Genomic DNA, 19,623 nt, shown 5'->3' with positions numbered 1-19,623 from the left:
GTGATTTGACTTTTTGTGCCCCTAATATTATTGATTTTTTTCTCTAAACCAAGTTCAAAATTAAGTAAATTGTAACATCCATAATCCACAAAATTGCATAAATTATAACATCTATAATCCACAATTCATAATAATCCACCAAATTGCAGAAATTGTCACATCTATTAATGTAAATTAAGTAATCCATAACCTTAAGAATTAAAAGAAAAAAAACTCAATCCACAATAACATCCACAATCCATGGCTTAAATTAAAAACAATCCACGATAACATCCACAATCCAAAAAAAAAAATCAATCCACAATAACATGTTAGAAATTAAAAATAATGGCTTAAATTAATATACAAAATAAGAGAAAATAAAAGGGGAAGATTACTAGCGAGCGGCAGATTGAAAAGGGGCGCGGGTGGTGGGCAGTGAGCTGAAGAGTGGCGGCAGCTGAAGGAGGCGGCGATTGGACAGAAGGAGCGGCGGGTATTGAGTGAAATGTGGGGGAGAGGGAGCAGTGGGAAGGGAGACTGACGGAGGAGAGGGAGCGGCAGGGAAGAGGGAAAAAAATGGGGGGGGGGGGGGAGTTAGGTTTTAATTTGGAGAATAAAGGAAAAATGAAGAAGAAGGGATCTGGTTTTTACCAGATTCCATCTCCCGACGCCGCCAACGGGATCGGGAGAACCATCGGGAGTTCCAGGAACTCCCGACAATAAGGGTAAGGCGTCTGGAGTTCCTCGAAATTCCAACCGCCTATTTTTCTTATAGTGTGGGTTGGGTTGGTTCGGGTTACTGGGATCATTTATTTAATTTTTTATTCTAAAAAGAAGAAAAATACTAATATGTAAACATTTGACTTAATTATTTTCATATATTGAACTAAAATTAAAAACTAAATTTCAATTTATATAATGAAAATTTTCTTTCCAATGTGCTAAAAACTATTTTTAGGAGTTTTTGAAGAATAAATTATCCAGAACATAAAGTTAAATGAAACTATAAAATAAATAAATGTAAATATAATTATACCGTAAGTACAAAAAGTTATACATTTTAAAGTTCGGGTTGGTTTAGGTTAGTTCATGGGTTCGGTTTGGGTTATTTAGGTGAACTCATAAACCAACCAAACCCACAAAGTTTTCATTTATTTGGACCACACCCAATCCAAATGAATTAATAACCCGACCCAAACTACACGGGTTGGGTTGGGTTGATCAATTTTTTAGGTCATTGGATTTTTAAACACTGTTCACACGATTTGGATAATGTTAATTTGGATGCAGCTTTCTTTAGTGTCATTAGTTGATATGTTGATTTAGATAACGAGGGAGAGATAAGAGGTAGAGATGTCCCACTAGACGTGCCAATTTAAACACACGAGGTTTATGAAGAAACTTGTTTCGTAGAGTTGAACTTGATTTTTGTATTAATTTCAGTATAGTAAGTACAATCTCTAATACATAATCTTTTTATGCTTTCAAAATAAACTATATTTTTAAGCTGGTTGATCTTCTTGAATGATCGACTTTTGGGTTTGTTGATCTTCTTGGATGATCAATCTTTGAGCTTGATGATCTTCTTGGATCATCGGCCTTTGGGCTTGATGATCTTCTTGGATGATCGGTCTTTGGGCTTGTTGAACTTTTCGGATGATCGGTCTTTGGGTTTGATGATCTTCTTGGGGGATCAATGTGAATATGAGGCTTTCGAAGAAACGTATTTCGTGGAGTTAAACTTATGTTAATGTAAATTTGATATGGATGTAGTTTAATGTTTAGCACTTAATCTTCTGATTCTCTCTCAGTTGAATGCATAGGAAACAGACCATGTGGATATTCTTGAGCTTGGAGTTGCTTCAGGAGTCAATGGTCTTTTGATTGTAGAGAATTCTCTCTAGGCTCTCTAAAGTCTAAAATTTCCGACCTCCACAAATGAAGAGAACTCCTCTATTTAAAGAGTTCTCATATGGGGTTTGTGGGCTTGGGCTAGGACTTGGTTAGTCCATGAACCTAGCCCTTGGGCCCAATTGATTGGATTTGGACTTTATTTAACATTTGGGTCAAATTAAGCCTATTTTTGGGCTCAATTAGAATTTAACCCAAAAAATAATATCGAATTGGATCAAATTATTTGATTCAATCTAATGGTCATGAAAAAAACACGTGGCATCCTCGGGAATCGTCAATTTATGTCTTCAATTTCAATTCAGGACACATATCAATTTTCTAATTAGTCCTAATTTAGATGATTTGTAAATTCATTATTAATTTGGCAAATGACGTTGTGATATGTCCAAAATTTCTTCATATTTATAGGTGGATGAATCTCAAAAAAGATAAAGTTAGAATCGAAATAAAGTAATTTATTCTTGATTTCGATATGTCAAATTAATCAAACTATGAATTTAGTACATAAATTTAATTAAAATATGTGATAAAGTTTGGAACATGACCAAACTTTAATTTAAGGAAAAAAAAATCAAGTGTTATCTCCAATTTAATTTGATTTGGAGATAAAAGCTTAAAATTTTGAATTTAGTATGAAATTTGGAATATGGCTAAATTTTTAATTTAAGAAAAAAAATTCAAATTTTACCCCAATTTAATTTAATTTGGAGATAAAAACTTTTAAAAAATGAATTTAGTATGTAATTTGGAGTATGGCTAAATTTTTAATTATAGAAAAATTTCAAATTTTATCCCTCAATTTAATTTAGGATAAAATCTAAATTTAGAATGATTTAAACTTGGGACAAATAAATTTTAAATCTACCCAATTTAATTTAATTTCAAACTTGATTAGGAAATTGGATTTACCAACTCTATAAATAAACAAACGTGGGGTTTAGATTTTTTTGCAATGAGCCGAACTCCTCAAGGTATAACAACAATTTGTGTATCCTTTCTTAATTCCATTGCTTCAAGAAGAGTAGTGAGACAAACTACTAGAAATTTTATGACTACATCAATTGCCTTTTCACCCTTCATTTTTTCCCTTTTTTCTTTTTCTTCTTCTTCTTTTTTTTTTTTACTTTTTTTTTTCTTTAATTCCATTTGATTCAATTTTTTAAAAATAAAGTCCCCTTTAAATTTTCTTTCACCATTTTTTTTACTTTTTAAAACGTATATATTTTAATTTACTAACTTACCCCCATTTTTTTTACGGGAGTTAACTTATTAGTAGCTTGCACTTCGAGAGAGTAACACTTTTTTTACCCCTACATACTTCTTTATATCTTAGCAAAAGGTGGGCCTTTTTTTGTTTTTTTGTTTTTTTGTTTTTTTGTTTTTTTTTTGGGTAGCTATGAATAGAACGGGAGGTAGTTCGAGGTTTCTGCAAGCACAATCTCAGTCCGTGGCCTGAGAATTTTGTCTTAAGTCCTTGAGGATCTCATTGTTCAATTAGCTTCAATCTTAGTGTGCGACCTGAGGACTCTGCTGATTTTGGCTTGAGTTCTTGTCTTGAGCGTTCTATCAGTTTCAAGTTTAGTGCTTTATCGACTTTGATCTACAAGTTCCATTTGCTTTGATCTTGTAGATGTGATGAAGCAAAGGAAACTGAACCTGATCTTGCATATAAGGCAAAGCTTGGCAGACTGGATGCAGAGCCAGGCAAATTAGACTTGACCATGTAGATGAAGTGAAGTAAGGCAGATCGACCTTGATTATGCAATTGAGGTAGAGTCAAACAGACAATACTTGATCTCATAGATTAGGCAACACCTTATAAATCAGACTTGATCTTGCATATAAGGCAGAGCCAGTTAGATCGGACTAGATCTTGCAGATGAAACAAAGCCAGGAAGATAAGACTTGATCTCGCATATGAAGCGGAGCTAGGAGAACCAAACTTGATCTCTTATTTAAGGCAAAGCTAGGAAGACCAGACTTGATCTCGCATATAAGTCAAAGCCAAGAGGACTGGACTTGATCTCGCATATGAGGTGTAACTAGGCGGTCCAGACGCAATTTTACAGATGAAGTGGAGTCAAGCTGTCCGAATTTGATCTCGCATATGAGGTAGATCCAAGAAAACCAGACTAGATCTCGCATATGAGATGGAGCCAAGTAGACCAAACTTGATCTCGAATATGAGGTGAAGCCAAGCAGACCAGACACGATCTTGCAAATGAGGCAGAGCTAGGTGATCAAAATTGATATCACATATAAGGCGGAGCTAGATGGATCGGACTTGATCTCGCATATGAGGCGTAGCTAGGTGGATCAAAGTTGATCTCGTATATGAGGCGGAGCTAGAAGGATTAGACTTGATCTTGTTGGGTTTGATGCCCTAAATCTCGTAAAGTGCTATAGTTTGTAAATGTTATGTACAAACTTATTGTTTATTTAATAAAAATATATAATATTTTATTCCATTTTTGTTGCATTAATCACAAACCAATAAATTAAGTTCCATGGTTATCTTGTAACTTAAACATGTATGTAGAGACATACGGATGGATCATGCTTTAAGTGATAACCTAAATGGTCTGTAGTAGATGGATAAGGCTGGATACCTTATCCTAGTGACACTACAAGTATGGCCCACTTTATAGATGTTACTGTTGGGGTTGATGCTCTAAACTCTCATTGAGTCCTGTAGTTTGTAAACACTTGTATTAAAAAAAACGCTTGTGATGTTGTAATATGAGATATTTTCTTCACTGTTGTCTATGAAACATGAGATATTTTATTTGCTTTACCATAAGCCAATAAACTAAGATCTCTAGTTGTCGTTGTAACTTAAACATGTATGTGGAGACATATAAGTGGATCATGCCTTAAGTGAAAACCAAAATGGTTTGTAGTATATGGATATAGGAGGGAAACCTTATCCTGGTGACACTATGGATGCGACCCACTTTGTAGATAGTTACAAGTGTTATGACGTGCTACAGATGGTCTAATCCTGATCATCATGTGGAGACATGCGAGCGAGGGTGCCCTACACAAAGGAGTTTGTACAAGATCGGACCACGAAGTGTTTAGTCTTGTTATATAACGTCGTTCATGACAGAGACTTCAATTCACTAGGATGACCATAGGTAACATGACCTTAATCCTAAGTGAGTTGGGAACTCTTGCCTTTGAGGGTAGTCCTTTGATTTGCATGGATGCGAGTGGCTAGATTACTGACTCAAACCTACCACTTTAGGGTATTCGTCTGATTTGGGAGCTGGGAACTCAGCTACAGAAGATGGAATTCACTCCTTCCCCGAAGCAGGGAGAAGTAGATAGATTGCACCCTTAAGGGCCGATTCTAGGGCTTGAACGATGTGGCGCCACACACCTTCTCATGGCCTAAGAGGTGTCAACTCATAGTAGGACTATGATGTATTGTTCATTAGAGAAATCAGTGGTACTTAAGAAGTTAGATGTAACTACAAGGGCAAAACGGTAAATTGGCCCAACTATACTTACGAGCATCTATGAAGGGTTATCGTACTGTTGACTGGTTATATCCGATGGATACAGAAATATATCTGTAGTGAGAAGAGTGCAACTATCGATCTTTAGTGGAGTTTCCAACAGTTAACGGATGGTAGATCTCATGGCTAAAGAGTTTAGTCAGTTATTCACATACCGTTGGAGCTTCAAGCTATAGGTCCATAAGGTTCCCTTGGTAGCTCAATGGATTCAAGTTGAGAATCAGTTTTTGGGTCAGTTTGAAGTGTTCAAATTGACAAGAGGGGGTTTGATTATATAGGATAGAATTAAACAGGTTCAATTATATATGATATAGTTGACATGATGTATAAGATACATTAATTAGAGGAAAATGATGTAAATATGATTTATATCAAGTAAAAGAGAAAAGGACTATGGTTTAAATGTTGCATATGATGTGATATTAAAACCATAGATTATAAATATAATATGATAAGTTAGTTATTATATTTATTATAATTAAAACAATTATGAGATAATTGTTGGTGGTTACTCCTTAACCATGCGTGATATTGGGAGGTTGTATTCAGTTTTCGTAACTGAAGGATAAAATGAAAAATGTTTTCAATTCGGAAGAGAATCGTTGAATCGCTTCATATCAAGTACACTGGCTATCGTTTAGCTCACGAGAGCCTACACGATAGCTTCAAGTGTTTGTCTAAACGATCATTTACACACGCCATTATCTAAACGATCGTGTAGCATTTTACTAAACGATCATGTGGCTAGTGATTTTCTCTAAACGATCAGACCTGTTTTACTAAATGATAGTGCACCTTTTTAAACGATCAAGCACAAGTCTGTACGATAGACATATTACTCTCCCACTTGCTTGGTTGTTGAGTGTGATCGCTATTTCCTCCTTCCCTCTACCAAATCCAATAGAGTCTACATGATAGCTTGTAGAAATATAAGCTATTATAGCTTTTTACTTAGAATTATGAGGACTAATAAGCAGAATATGCATTAATAATACCAAGAATTCATGTGGAAAAGTGAGCTTGCGTCGACCAGTACCGAAAATCCTCACCAACCCTATATCATGTATTATTCTGCATCAAAGTGTCTATTTTTGCAGCTATTACAGGAATTGATTGCATGCGTTGATCCTAGACCGTCGCAAGGTTAACCGCATGCGTTGATCTTCATGAAGACTAGTTTGTCGCATGGAATGCTGCATCCACAGAGTGATAATCGTGATAGAGGGTTGATCACAAGGTGGGTGGAATGCGTTGACACTTCAGGAGAAACAAGCATGAACGCATACTTTGGGAGTGTCAACAAGATAAGGTGATGTTGAAATTTCCCATACCGCGACAGAAGTGACAGTGAGTCAGAATGAAGTTATCAATGTTGTCGGCATTTGAGCTCTATAAATAGAGCCTTGGAGCCCAACTTCAAACGATCCGAGTTTCTGCCTTAGGCAGATTCTTGTGATCATAGATAAGAGCATGAGCAAGAGATTCTTTGAGAATTCTTCACTCCCACAAACCCTTCTGAGTGACAACCATAGCTTCACCGGGGATAGAGCTCGAGAGAGACGTCTTCATCGCCATCTATGGCACCACCAGTATCCTTGACGCACTTCGGATGAAAAGCAAGAAATTTCTTACATCTAGCCCTTCATCTCTCATCTTATCTTTGTACTGTATTACACTTTGGCTTAAGGCATTAATACATTTTGTAATCAATGCATCTCTTTAGTTTCTTCAGCACCATCTTCATCATCTTCTTCTTTATCATCGTTTACCTTCATCGCTGAGTTAAGTGTTAATTGCAAGAATCGCATACTCAATCATGCAGCCTAGAGATATGACGCATGTAGCAAACCATCGAGAGGTTTGCGTTGTACGAGTATAGCGAGTTAATCCTCTTTCCTTGGTGTGAGGCTATCGTAATGCTTGTCGATGAGCTGATTAGCTACAACCAACTGCCTGAGAGGGTAAGTAGTGGAACACACTAAAGCAAAATAAGCAGCGTTCCTAGAGATATGAGCGATCTTATGCTCAACGCAACCATGTGTTATAGAGATATAAGCATGTGGCCGACCATCGAGAGGTGTGCGATATGTTAGTGTGGCGAGCTGGGATTACTCTTGCGACCAATCGTAATGAAGTGGCGAATTCATTCCTTCCACAATTCTGGTCCTTCATTCACTTTATTATGCTTTAACATTTTCCGCATCTCTTCCAAATTTTTACAGTTAAACTTCCATTACTCAATCTGTTTAGTTAGGAGTAGGAGTAGCACATAATCCATTAACTTCTATTTTCTTACTTTCATTCATTGCCTCAAATGCATCACTTCACAAGCATCATTTAGTTACAAATCCCTGTGTTCGACCTTGGATCATTTTGAGAAACTTGCGTTCTCATTGTATTTGGCGAGAAAGCAAGAAAACTTGTGACAGGAATGCATGGTCGTCGCATACACACTTAACGTATATTGCATATTCTTCAGTCCATCGCATGACCATCGACGCATACAGATTAACACATATCAAAAGACAAGTGCATTTTTCCTCTTCTTTTTTCATCGAACAGGTTCTCAGTGTAGAAGAGGACCAAGAGTTAGTTGTGTTGTGTAGCCTCAAGTAAACGATCATTGGGATTTGGCTAAACAATCTTGTAGATTTTTCTATATGATCGTGTAGTATTTACTAAACGATAGGGTAAATCGTTTACTCTATCACATAGCATTGGATTCCCGATCGCATAGATGTTGGAGGTAAACAATCGAGTGAGAACATTTGATGCTCATCGTTTAATAAAAGGCACGCGCAAAATGGGTTAACATGCTCATCACATAGTCTCTGACTACACGATCACACGGTATACGATACGAAGGCGCTCGCTCAGTGATCGTTTAGACGATAGTGCTTCACCGCATCGTTGTCATTTAGACGATCATTTAAGGCTTGTGTTGCGAAGTGCGCTGCACGATCGCGTGCCTCATGCTTCATCGCATAGCAAAAGGTACACAATCGTCTAGCTCTGGATGCGTAGGTAAACGATTGAGTAAAGCGTTTGCTCTTTTGTGTAGACGATCATGGGGAAGTTTTGGTACACATCAGCGGAGACACGAACTTTGACCAGATGGTTCAAGACCCGGTTCGCCTGTTTGAACCAGAGACTCCTTGTTTTAGTAAAAGTTAGCTTGTGGTTTTGTAAATTTTGAGGAAATTTTTCCCCGTTCATCAACATTTTTTTATTATACTTGAGATGCATGTGGTTTATATGGCAAGGTGTTTGATATATAGACTTAAAACCCACCTTAAGTTATGCAATTATTCATGCATCATGTATTATAAATGTTATAATATGGCATGATGAAATTACAAGAGAGCATGCACATGCATCATGAAAATATAAGAGTTATATTTATGCATGTAGTAAGCATATCCATGCATCAGCTTTATATTATAAGTGTTAAGTATAAGGGTGAATGGAAGCATGTTTTTTTTGGTTCATTGGTGTTTGTATAAGTGTTATATAAAAAGTAGCAATGAATGAACAATGCATGGAGCATGACACTTAGGCTGTTTGTAAAAGTTATGAATGCCTTTCATGTGTTTGCTTTGCGTTGTGAATGATTTTGGTTGTTGTTATAAGTGTTATAATAGAAATTATAACTAAAATCGATAAGAAAGAGTTGCATGCAGACTTAGGGTGAACTCATGTTTTAAAAGGGTTTTAAAATTGGATTGAGATAGACTTAAGTTTAAGGTTCTAATAAGATTAGCAACCTAGTTTAATCTTTTTAAATCGGTTTAATAGGATTAAATTAATTGGCATAAAAGATTAAAATTGTATTAAATCTATCTATAAGGGACTTTTTGTCTAAGGCGGGTTCTATCTAGGCTGGGGTACTTAAGCTGACGGAAACGAAACACCCCTACCTGGGAACCTACCTGGAAAGGTGAATTAGATAAATTTTCTGCAAGCATGTGACAGTTGGTCAAGACTCCGTTAAAGGGTTTAATGGATGATGATCAAAAGTTGTTTAACTATCCAAGGTAAAAGTTACTCTTGAGCAGACCTAAAAAGTGACTTAGCTAAAATCCTTAACCATGTTTTTTCTAAGTAAACTAAACCCTGGGTTATAAAATACTCAGTGGGAGGAAGAGTGTATATGATATGTCAATGATTTCACTCACGTTTCTCCTTGAATGTTCACGCCGTGAGATTCATGCTTGGTCTCGTGGTGCCCTGGGAGCATCCCCCTTCGGATGGTGTTTACATGAGTTAATATCAAGGTGGACGGAGAGAATGTTTATAGTAAGTGGGTGAAGGGTGTGTGTCAACACGTCCTACGGTCTCTGTCATTGGTTCGCACTGTGAGATCATTCTGTACTCCCTCGTGGCACCCTGGGAGTGTCTCCCTTCGGATGAGTTTTGTGCAGTTGGTCAAGATCAAGATGAACTCTAGAAATGGATAAGGTCGCTTTAGTTTTTTTCCCAATCGGATTTTTTCCCTTCGGTTTGCTGCTTGGGGCAGGACTCTAGGGCCTAAAATGGCGGGTCACACTTACGAGTTAATGATTTCTTAACCAAATAATTGATGGCTAGTCATTATAGGAGCAAGAGTTGTTCTGGTATTAATGGCTGGTTGAGAATATCTCAATTCAAAGGAGGGATAATTGACCTCCCTTCGGCGACTTTTGTCCTAAACCTTTGAAGCGTCATGATAAGACCCCAATTATGTAGCAATATCAAGAAAGAAAGAATAGAGGAGAGAAGGTTGAATCGATTAAGGATGACTTCCAATTTCGTTGGGAGAAGTGGAGGTTTAAAAGAAGAAGGAAACGGAAAGAGAGGGAGGGGAATTCTGAATATTTAGGAGTGAGGAAGAAGAGCTCTCGAGAGTGGGAGTTCAGAAGACGTTGTCGTGGAGAAGCCATCGTAGTATGCCACTTATCGTCTACTTCTACTAGGCAATTGTGTAGTAAACGATCGTGTAGCGAAGCTCAACGATCGTGTAGCATTTAGTAAGCGATCGTATAGAAACTGGTGGGCGACCGTATAGTAACTGGGTAAGCGAAACGTTTGAAAGCATAATTAAGCAATAAATATTAGTCGTACAGCTAGAAAGCAATAAGCAATAATATGGCTTTACAACATACAAACTCAGGGGTATGATGATATGATGATTAGTCTTACTCCCATATAGTACATTCTGAACAAAAACACATCCGCCACCCTTACATATGGAAATGGACAAGCGGTCACACACTAAGAAAAGTACATAGAAAATAGACTACATAGAAAAAGGAAATACATAGAATGAAAGCATGGTAAAAAAGGGGTAGAGGCGGATATGCGGCCATGGGCAACACGCACTGGATAAGCATGACCGTGACATTCTCCCTTACTCAATTGGTTGACGTCCCTATCAACTAACTTTGCTTGAACTCAGTAAATTGATGAATAGTTTCCTTGAGGTCTTCTTCACGTTCCTAACGAACTTTTCTATCTTGAAAGCTTTTCCACCTCTCTAAAAACTCTTCCAAACTTGATCCCGGTCTTCCAATTCTATCGCTTCTTCCATCAAGTCTCTCATTGACTTTTTCCTTTATCGTTCCCTTTGGTGTGGCAGGCGGACAGGTCACCACCCTACATCGACATGGTCGAGGTGAAAGGGTTTCAATTTTCTTACGTGGATGACAAGATGAATCTCCATCCATGATGGTAATTGCACCTGAAAGAGGCTTTCCCAATCCTTTAGATGACTTCCACTGATCCTCTATAGTTGCTCACAAGGCGACGTTCTCTTTGGCCTCGACATCAAAACTGTCTTAGGCACAGTCTTACCCAAAATTTGTCCCCCGGTAGGAATTCTCGGCATCTATGCTTCTTTCTCCTCCTTTGTGTAAACTGTCTGGCTCGACAATGCAACATTTTTCCAAGACATACAGAATGTCTTGGGGGGCCTTCTCTTCTGTGGCTTCAATTAACTCGTGGGTAAGGACTTTCTTGAGATCATCTTTATCCCATTCGGTAGTTTGATCCTGGCATGCACAACGATGAGTGTAGCCCCTGTGATCACTAAACACTTGGCAAGGAGTATAGGTATTACCTTGTGTTCAAGCAAGAATTCCATCCCCAGCACCACGTCAAAGTCATCTAATTTGACAATCATGAAGTTGGAAAGGCCACTCTAATCCCCGAACTTTATGATTGTTCTCTTTACCATTCTTGTTATAGGCAAGGTGGCAGAGTTCATTGCTTTCATTTTACCTGCGCCTCCTTCCCAACGGAGATTCAACCGTCTAGCTTCTGTTTCAGACATAAAATTATGGATGTCTTCCGAGTCGACCATGGTACTTTTGATCGATCTTTGGTTGACCCAAGCATCTACATACATTAGTCCGCCTTTTTTATATTCCTTTGTTTCTCCCATATTCTTCTGGAGGGCAGCTAAAAATCTTAAGACCCTAACTCGTGGGGTTCCATCTTCCTCTTCTTGTATATTCTTGTCTTCTACCTGAACAACTTTGTCTTTCAAGTCCAAGAACAATGAAGCCTGAAAAGCATTAAAGGCTGCTCGTTTCGGACATTCGCTCTCCTTGTGCTGCCCCTTGTATATATAACAAGATAGAGGCCGATAAAAATTCTACCCCCACCACGTATTTCCAGTCATCTACTGAAGTGGTTTTTCATCCCCACTAGTGTCTCTGCCTCCCTTACTATTTCTCAATGAGCTCGAACTGTTGCACTTTCTCCCTCTATTAGGGGATCTTGAGTGTTTCTTCATCCCTTGATATTCATCAGTTAAGTCGAATAATCGTTCGGTCTTTGTGTATACAGCTAGGAGATCCTATATTCTCTATTCATACAATTTCATTTTTGCCCACAATTTCAGACCTTCGACAAAACTGAAAACTTTGTCTTTTTCAGACATATCTCTTATGTCCAACATTCAACCTGAAAATTTTTTTCACATAGTCCCTAATAGTGCCAGTATGTTTCAACTCTCGTAGCTTACGTCTTACCAAAATTTCAAGATTCTCGGGGAAGAACTAAAAATGTAACTTTCTTTTTTTCAGTCTCTCCCATGTGTCAATGGTGCATCGACCCTCTTGGATGTCCATGAAGCGGGACCTCCACCATAACTTGACATCCTCTTCTAAATGCATCATCGCTAAGGTGATCTTTGACTCTTCAGTTGCTGTGTTCGTAGCTTTGAAATACTGCTTCATATCAAAAATAAAATTTTCTAGCGCTTTCGCATCACAAGCCCCACAGAAGGGCTTAGGCTCGGGTACTTTTATCCTGTTGAATTGGACTAAACCCCCATCTAAGGCTCTATTTCCCGTCGCTCTCATGGTGAGGTCAACTCTTGCACTGATGCCTGCAATCTCTACCCAGACGACATCGATGGTGGCTAAAAGTCTTTGGATAACTCAATCACCATCTGAATTATCGTGGCTGTCTAGTTCTTCGATACATTCTTCCACAGAGGAAACAAGACCCGACGAGCCCTCCCCACGCTCGAAAGTGCCAGTTCTCATAGCTTTTGCCTCTAGGGTTACAACCCTTGTCAACAATTCCCTGACGAGCATCCCGTCTAAGCGGCTAGCCACCACATCGATTTCATTGGCCTTGTCAGAGACTTTTTGTAACCGAGTTTCTAGAAACTAAACCTGATCAGTAACTTCTATTAGATAGAGCATTTGCTTTTCTATCTCGACCAACTGGTCAACATGGGACTTGTCCAACTCTTTCGTAGCAAACATGATCATAGCTTCTCAACTCCACAAGCCGAATTTACTCTGATACCAATCGTCACAATCGTACCCTCGTAAGGGTCTCGAGGTGATTGTGCAACACTTGTTCTCGCCCTCGAACAAGTAAGCCAATTCAAATCCGAATAGCCAGTGGCACAATGGGCGTTTCTAATAACTTCCACCCCTGTTCTTGAGAAAAGGGTTTAGAGAAAAAGGCTTTCGCAAATGTTTGAAAGCATAATTAAAATATTAATCGTACAGCTAGAAAGCAATAAGCAACAACATGGCCTTATAGCATGCAAACTCAGGGGTATAATGATATGATGATTAATCTTACCCCCATATAGTGCATTCTGAACAAAAACACATCCGCCACCCTTGCATATGGAAATGGGCGAGTGGTTACACACTAAGAAAAGTACATAGAAAATAGAATACCTAGAAAAAGGAAATACATAGAATGAAAGCATGGTAAAAAAAGGGGTAGAGGCGGACATGCGGCCATGGGCAACACGCCCTGGAAAGCATGACCATGACATTCTGCCTTACTCAATTGGTTGACGTCCCTGTCAACTGACTCTGCTCGAACTCTACAAATTGATGAATAGTTGCCTTGAGATCTTCTGCACGCTCCCAACAAACTTCTCTGTCTTGGAAGCTTTTCCATCTCTCCAAGAACTCTTCCAAACTTGGTCCCGGTCTTCCAATTCTATCGCTTCTTCCATCAAGTCTCTCATTGACTTCTTCCTTTGTCATTCCCTTTGGCGTAGCAGGTAGACGGGTCACCACCCTACATCGTCATGGTCGGGGTTAAAGGGTTTCAATCTACTTACGTGGATGACAAGATGAATCTCCATCCATGATGGTAATTGCACCTGATAAGAGGCTTTCCCAACCCTTTCGATGACTTCCACCGGTCCTCTATAGTTGCTCACAAGACAACGTTCTCTTTGGCCTCGACATCAAAACTGTCTTAGGCACAATCTTACGCAAACTTTTTCCCCTGGTAGAAACTATCGACATTTGTGTTTCCTTCTCCTCCTTTGTGTAAACTGTCCGACTCTACAACGTAACATTTTTCCAAGACATATAGAATGTCTTGGGGGGCCTTCTCTTATGTGGCTTCAATTGACGTGTGGGTAAGGACTTTCTCCAACTGGAGGGTTGAGATCATCTTTATCCCATTTGGTAGTTTGATGTCGGCATGCACAACAATGGGTGTGGACCCTATGATCACTAAACACTTGGCGAGGGGTATCAGTATTACCTTGTGTTCAAGCAAGAATTCCATCCCCAGCACCACGTCAAAGTCATCCATTTTGACGATCACGAAGTCAGCAAGGCCACGCCAATCCTCAAACTTTATGACTGTTCTCTTTACCATTCTTTTAATAGGCAAGGTGGCAGAGTTCATTGCTTTCGTTTTACCTGCGCCTCCTTCCCAATGGAGATTCAACCGTCTAGCTTACATAAAATTATGGATGTCTTTCGAGTCAACTATAGTACTTTTGACCGATCTATGGTTAACCCAAGCATCTACATACATTAGTCCACCTTTTGGGTATTCCTTTGTTTCTCCCATATTCTTTTGGAGGGCAGCTAAAAATCTTAGGACCCCAACTCGTGGGGTTCTATCTTCCTCTTCTTGTATATTCTCGTCCTCTACCTGAACAACTTTGTCTTTCAAGTTCGAGGCCAATGAAGCTTGATAAGCATTAAAGGCTGATCGTTTCGGACATTCGCTCTCCTTGTGCTGCCCCTTGTATATATAATAGGATAGGGGCCGATAACAATTCTACCCCCCCCCCCCCATGTATTTCCAATCATCTACTGAAGTGGTTTGTTATCCCCACTAGTGTCTCTGCCTCCCCCATTATTTCTTGATGAGCTCGAACTGTTGCTCTTTCTCCCTCTATTAGAGGATCTCGAGTGTTTCTTCATCTTTTGATATTCATCAGTTAAGTCAAACAATCGTTCGGTCTCTGTGTATACGGCTGGGAGATCCTATATTCTCTATTCATACAATTTCATTTTCGCCCACAGTTTCAGACCTTCGACAAAACTGAAAACTTTGTCTTTTTCAGACATATCTCTTATGTCCAACATCAACCCGAAAAATTGTTTCACATAGTCCCTAATAGTGCCAGTATGTTTCAACTCTCGTAGCTTACGTCTTACCAAAATTTCAAGATTCTCGGGGAAGAACTAAGAATGTAACTTTTTTTTTTCAGTCTCTCCCATGTGTCAATGGTGCATCGACCCTCTTGGATGTCCATGAAGCGAGACCTCCACCATAACTTGGCATCCTCTACTAAATGCATCATCGCTAAAGTGATCTTTGACTCTTCAGTTGCTGTGTTCGTAGCTTTGAAATACTGCTTCATATCAAAGATAAAATTTTCTAGCGCTTTCGCATCACGAGCCCCACAGAAGGGCTTAGGCTCGGGTACTTTTACCCTGTTGAATTGGACTGAACCCCCATCTAAGGCTCTATTTCCCGCCGCTCTCATGGTGAGGTCAACTCTTGCACTGATGTCTGCAATCTCTGCCCAGACGACATTAATGGTGGCTGAAAGTCTTTGGATAACTCAGTCACCATCTGAATTATCGCTTTCTACGAGTTGTCTAGTTCTTCGATACACTCTTCCACAGGGGAAACAGAACCCAACGAGCCCTCCCCACGCTCGAAAGTGCCAGTTCTCATAGATTTTGCCTCTAAGGTCTCAACCCTTGTCAATAATTCCCTGACGAGCATCCCATCTAAGCGGCCAGCCTCCACATCGATTTCATCGGCCTTGTTAGAGACTTCTTGTAACCAAATTTCTAGAAACTGAACCTGATCAGGAACTTCTATTAGATATAGCATTTTCTTTTCTATCTCGACCAACTGGTCAACATGAGACTTTTCCAACTATTTCATAGCAGACATGATCACAGCTTCTCAACTCCACAAGCTGAATTTACTCTGATACCAATCATCACAATCGTACCCTCGTAAAGGTCTTGAGGCGATTATATGGCACATGTTCTCGCCCTCGAACAAGTAAGCCAATCCAAATTCGAATAGCCGGTGGCACAATTGGCGTTTCTAACAAATTCCACCCCCATTCTTGAGAAAAGATTTTAAAAAACGGGTTTAGAGAAAAAGGTTTTTGCAAACATTTGAAAGCATGATTAAGCAATGAAGATTAGTTATACAGCTAGAGAAAAATAAGCATACAACTCATGGATATGAGGATATGATGATTAGTCTTTCCCCTATATAGTGAATTCTGAACAAAAACACATCCGCCACCCTTGCATATGAAAATGGGCGAGCGATCACACACTAAGAAAAGTACATAGAAAGCAAACTATCTAGCAAAAGAAAATACATAGGATAAAAGCATGGTAGAAAAGGGGTGGAGGCGGACATGCAGCGATGAGTAACACGCCCTAGACAAGCATGACCGTGACACGCAGCAAGGCAGGGCGTGGGCGCTGGGACAAGCGTACAGGGTAGACTGATAGGCAACAACTCACGCATAGGGCATAGGTGCTGCACAGGACATCTGATGGGCGCTAAACTATGCACTAAGTGCTGAAGGATTCGCGCTGGACTATGCGTTAAACACTTTCAGACACACATAGAGCATTGGGCGCATAGCGCGTTAGGCGTCAAGCATGGGCCAACGAGGCGCACGTTGGGCATGCAGATGTGTGTGATGTTGGGCGCACAAATGGGCCTTAGTGACTCCACCTCTCTGGTCTCCCTTCCATTCCCAACAAAATTTAAATTTTCTTTTACTCCTAACTCAACACTTGAGTAATAACTTCCCCCTTTTGCCTTAGTGACTCAAGTCCACACAAGTTAAAGTAGTTCATTTTTCATTTTTCATTTTCTTATAATAGTTTTGACCAAAATGCCCAACTTCCCAATCTAAATCCTCGACTTAAATACATTCTTACATGAAGTATTTAATCCCCACAATGAATTATTTACCACTAACTTAAACTTGGGGAAAAAGAGTAAAGATTTAGGGCTTACAATTAGAGATTTTACAGTTATGTGACAACGGATAGTATTTAAATTTTGATCAGATTGAAAAGTAACAGGAGAAGTAAATGTAGATGGTAGATTTGGGGAAAAAGATGTGGAAGGTTGATTAGGAGAAATGGATGTGGAAGGTTGATTAATATCAATAGGTATAGGAGAAATTGGTGTGCAAGGTTGATTAATGGCAGTAGGCATGGATGTAGTTACTGAATTAGGAGAAAGAACAATTAGTGATGCAAGGTATAGAAGCAGAGAAAATGGAAGAAGTTGACTGACTTTTTGAAGGATTAGGATTTGAATTTGGAAAGATTGTTCCATTGAAGAGAACATAGTGAGAAATGAATAATTTTCCAAAAGGATCAAGGCATTTATGACCTTTATGAAGTGTGATATAGCCAAGGAAAATACATGGAGTTGAACGTAATTGAAGTTTGTGGCGGCTAAAATGTCTAAGATAAGGATAATATTGACAACCAAAGACACGTAGAGAAGTATAGTCCGGTTTTATGTGAAAAATTAGCTCCATAGGACTCTTTCCATGAAGAACTGGTGAAAGCAATCTATTGATTGAGAAAACCGATGTTGAGAAGGCATCATTATCACAAAATTTAAGAGATAAAGAGACATGAGATAACAATGTTAAACCCATTTCAGCTATATATCTATGTTTGCGTTCAACGACGCCATTTTGTTCAGAAGTATGTGGACAATTGACTCTATGAAAGAATGCCGTGAGTCTTAAGAAAAGCAGAGAGAGCACAAAATTCTCCTCCCCCATCAATCTGAATCAATTTGATTTTTGTATTAAGAAAGTTTTCAACTTGATTTTTAAATTTGATGAAGGTTTGACAAGCTTCTGATTTGGAACGAAGAAAATAGATCCATGTGTGACGAGAAACATATCAACAAAACTCATATAATAGCTTAAACCATTGCGAGAAGTTTATGTCTTTTGCCAGATGTACAAGATGAACAAAGAATAGATGCTTTACTAGAAGTACGAGAGAAATGACAATGCTGTAAAATTGAACTTACAACAGAAAGTGATGTGTGGCCAAGTCTGCTGTGCCATAATGTTTGTTCAGGAGAGATTAAAGGATATGGAACAACAGATTTTGTGACAGAAAAATATTAAAATTTGACCGTGAAGATTGATTACTCGATTTTGACAACTTGGTAAAAGTATTGGGATGAGCCGGTGTTAATGAGAAGCAATATAATCTTTCATGAAGATGTCCTTGGAGTAAAAGCTTCCCAGTTTCCTGAGCTTTCAAAAAGCAGACATTAGAATGGAATTCAAGAAAGCATTTATTGTCTTTGGTAAATTGACCAACACTAAGAAGGTTCTTTTTAATATGAGGAACATGAATAAGATTTTTAATAGCAAAAGTAGGACAAGAATTATTAGAAAGAGATGTATTTGAAGGTATAAAGAAAGAATGGCCAGTGTGAAGAATATTTAAACCTGTACCATTACCAACATGAACTTGTTCTCCTCCATTGTACTCGTTCTTGAAAGACGGATTTGATTGATCATTTGTGACCTGATTTGTTGCACCTGAATCATGTACCAAAAATTATTTTCATTTGACTAAGATATTGAAGCTACAAATGCTTGCATTTGTGATTGTCCAAACTGATTTTGTCTATTAGGAGATTGCTGTCACTGTATATTTGATGGAATATTTGACAAAATCTGTCAATGAAAATTGGGATCATATAAAGAATAGCATTTGTTGGTTGTGTGACCAAATTTGTTGCATATTTGACATTGAGGCTTTGAATTATTTGGCCAGAAACCATGATTGCATCGTCTTCCACGGTTACCAATTCGTCCCCCTCGAAAATTATTGTTTGAATTCCACTGATTTTGCATCTGATTATTATTATTCTGAGATGCTTATCAGCTGCACCAGAAGCCATATTTGTTGTTGGTAACGTACCATATGGATTTATACTTGAATTTCTTTCAAGTCTTGATTCATGAGTTATCAATAGGGAATATATTTCATGTAAGGGCTTGGTTTTAGTTTGAGCAGAAAGCACTGAGACAAACCAGATAAAATGTAGACAATATGTTCTTGAAGTAAAACTGAACATCCAACTTCATTGAGTGCTAAAACAAGATTCTTTACTTTTGCAACACAATCTTTGATAGCGTGCCTCCTTTCTTTAATCCTTGTAATTGTCTTTGCAATTGCATTATCTTGGCAGTATTTGAAGTAGAATATGTTTGAACCAAATCTCTCTTGTTGTAACGCATCCAATCATTTGCAAAACAGTATCTTCGCTCATCGCTCCAATAAACCAAGAACAGAGGAGTCAATTTTGATGCATCTATTTCATATATTCTGAATTTTCAATCAAAGAAACCTCTAGATTTATAGCAGGAGTTGTGCCTGTATTTGTTTCAAAAGATTCAATG

This window comes from Benincasa hispida, chromosome 6, assembly GCF_027475165.1.
Source record: "Benincasa hispida cultivar pf3 chromosome 6, pf3_genome.v1.1, whole genome shotgun sequence".
Lineage (NCBI taxonomy): Eukaryota > Viridiplantae > Streptophyta > Magnoliopsida > Cucurbitales > Cucurbitaceae > Benincasa > Benincasa hispida.
Note: the sequence above shows the minus strand (reverse complement) of the source record.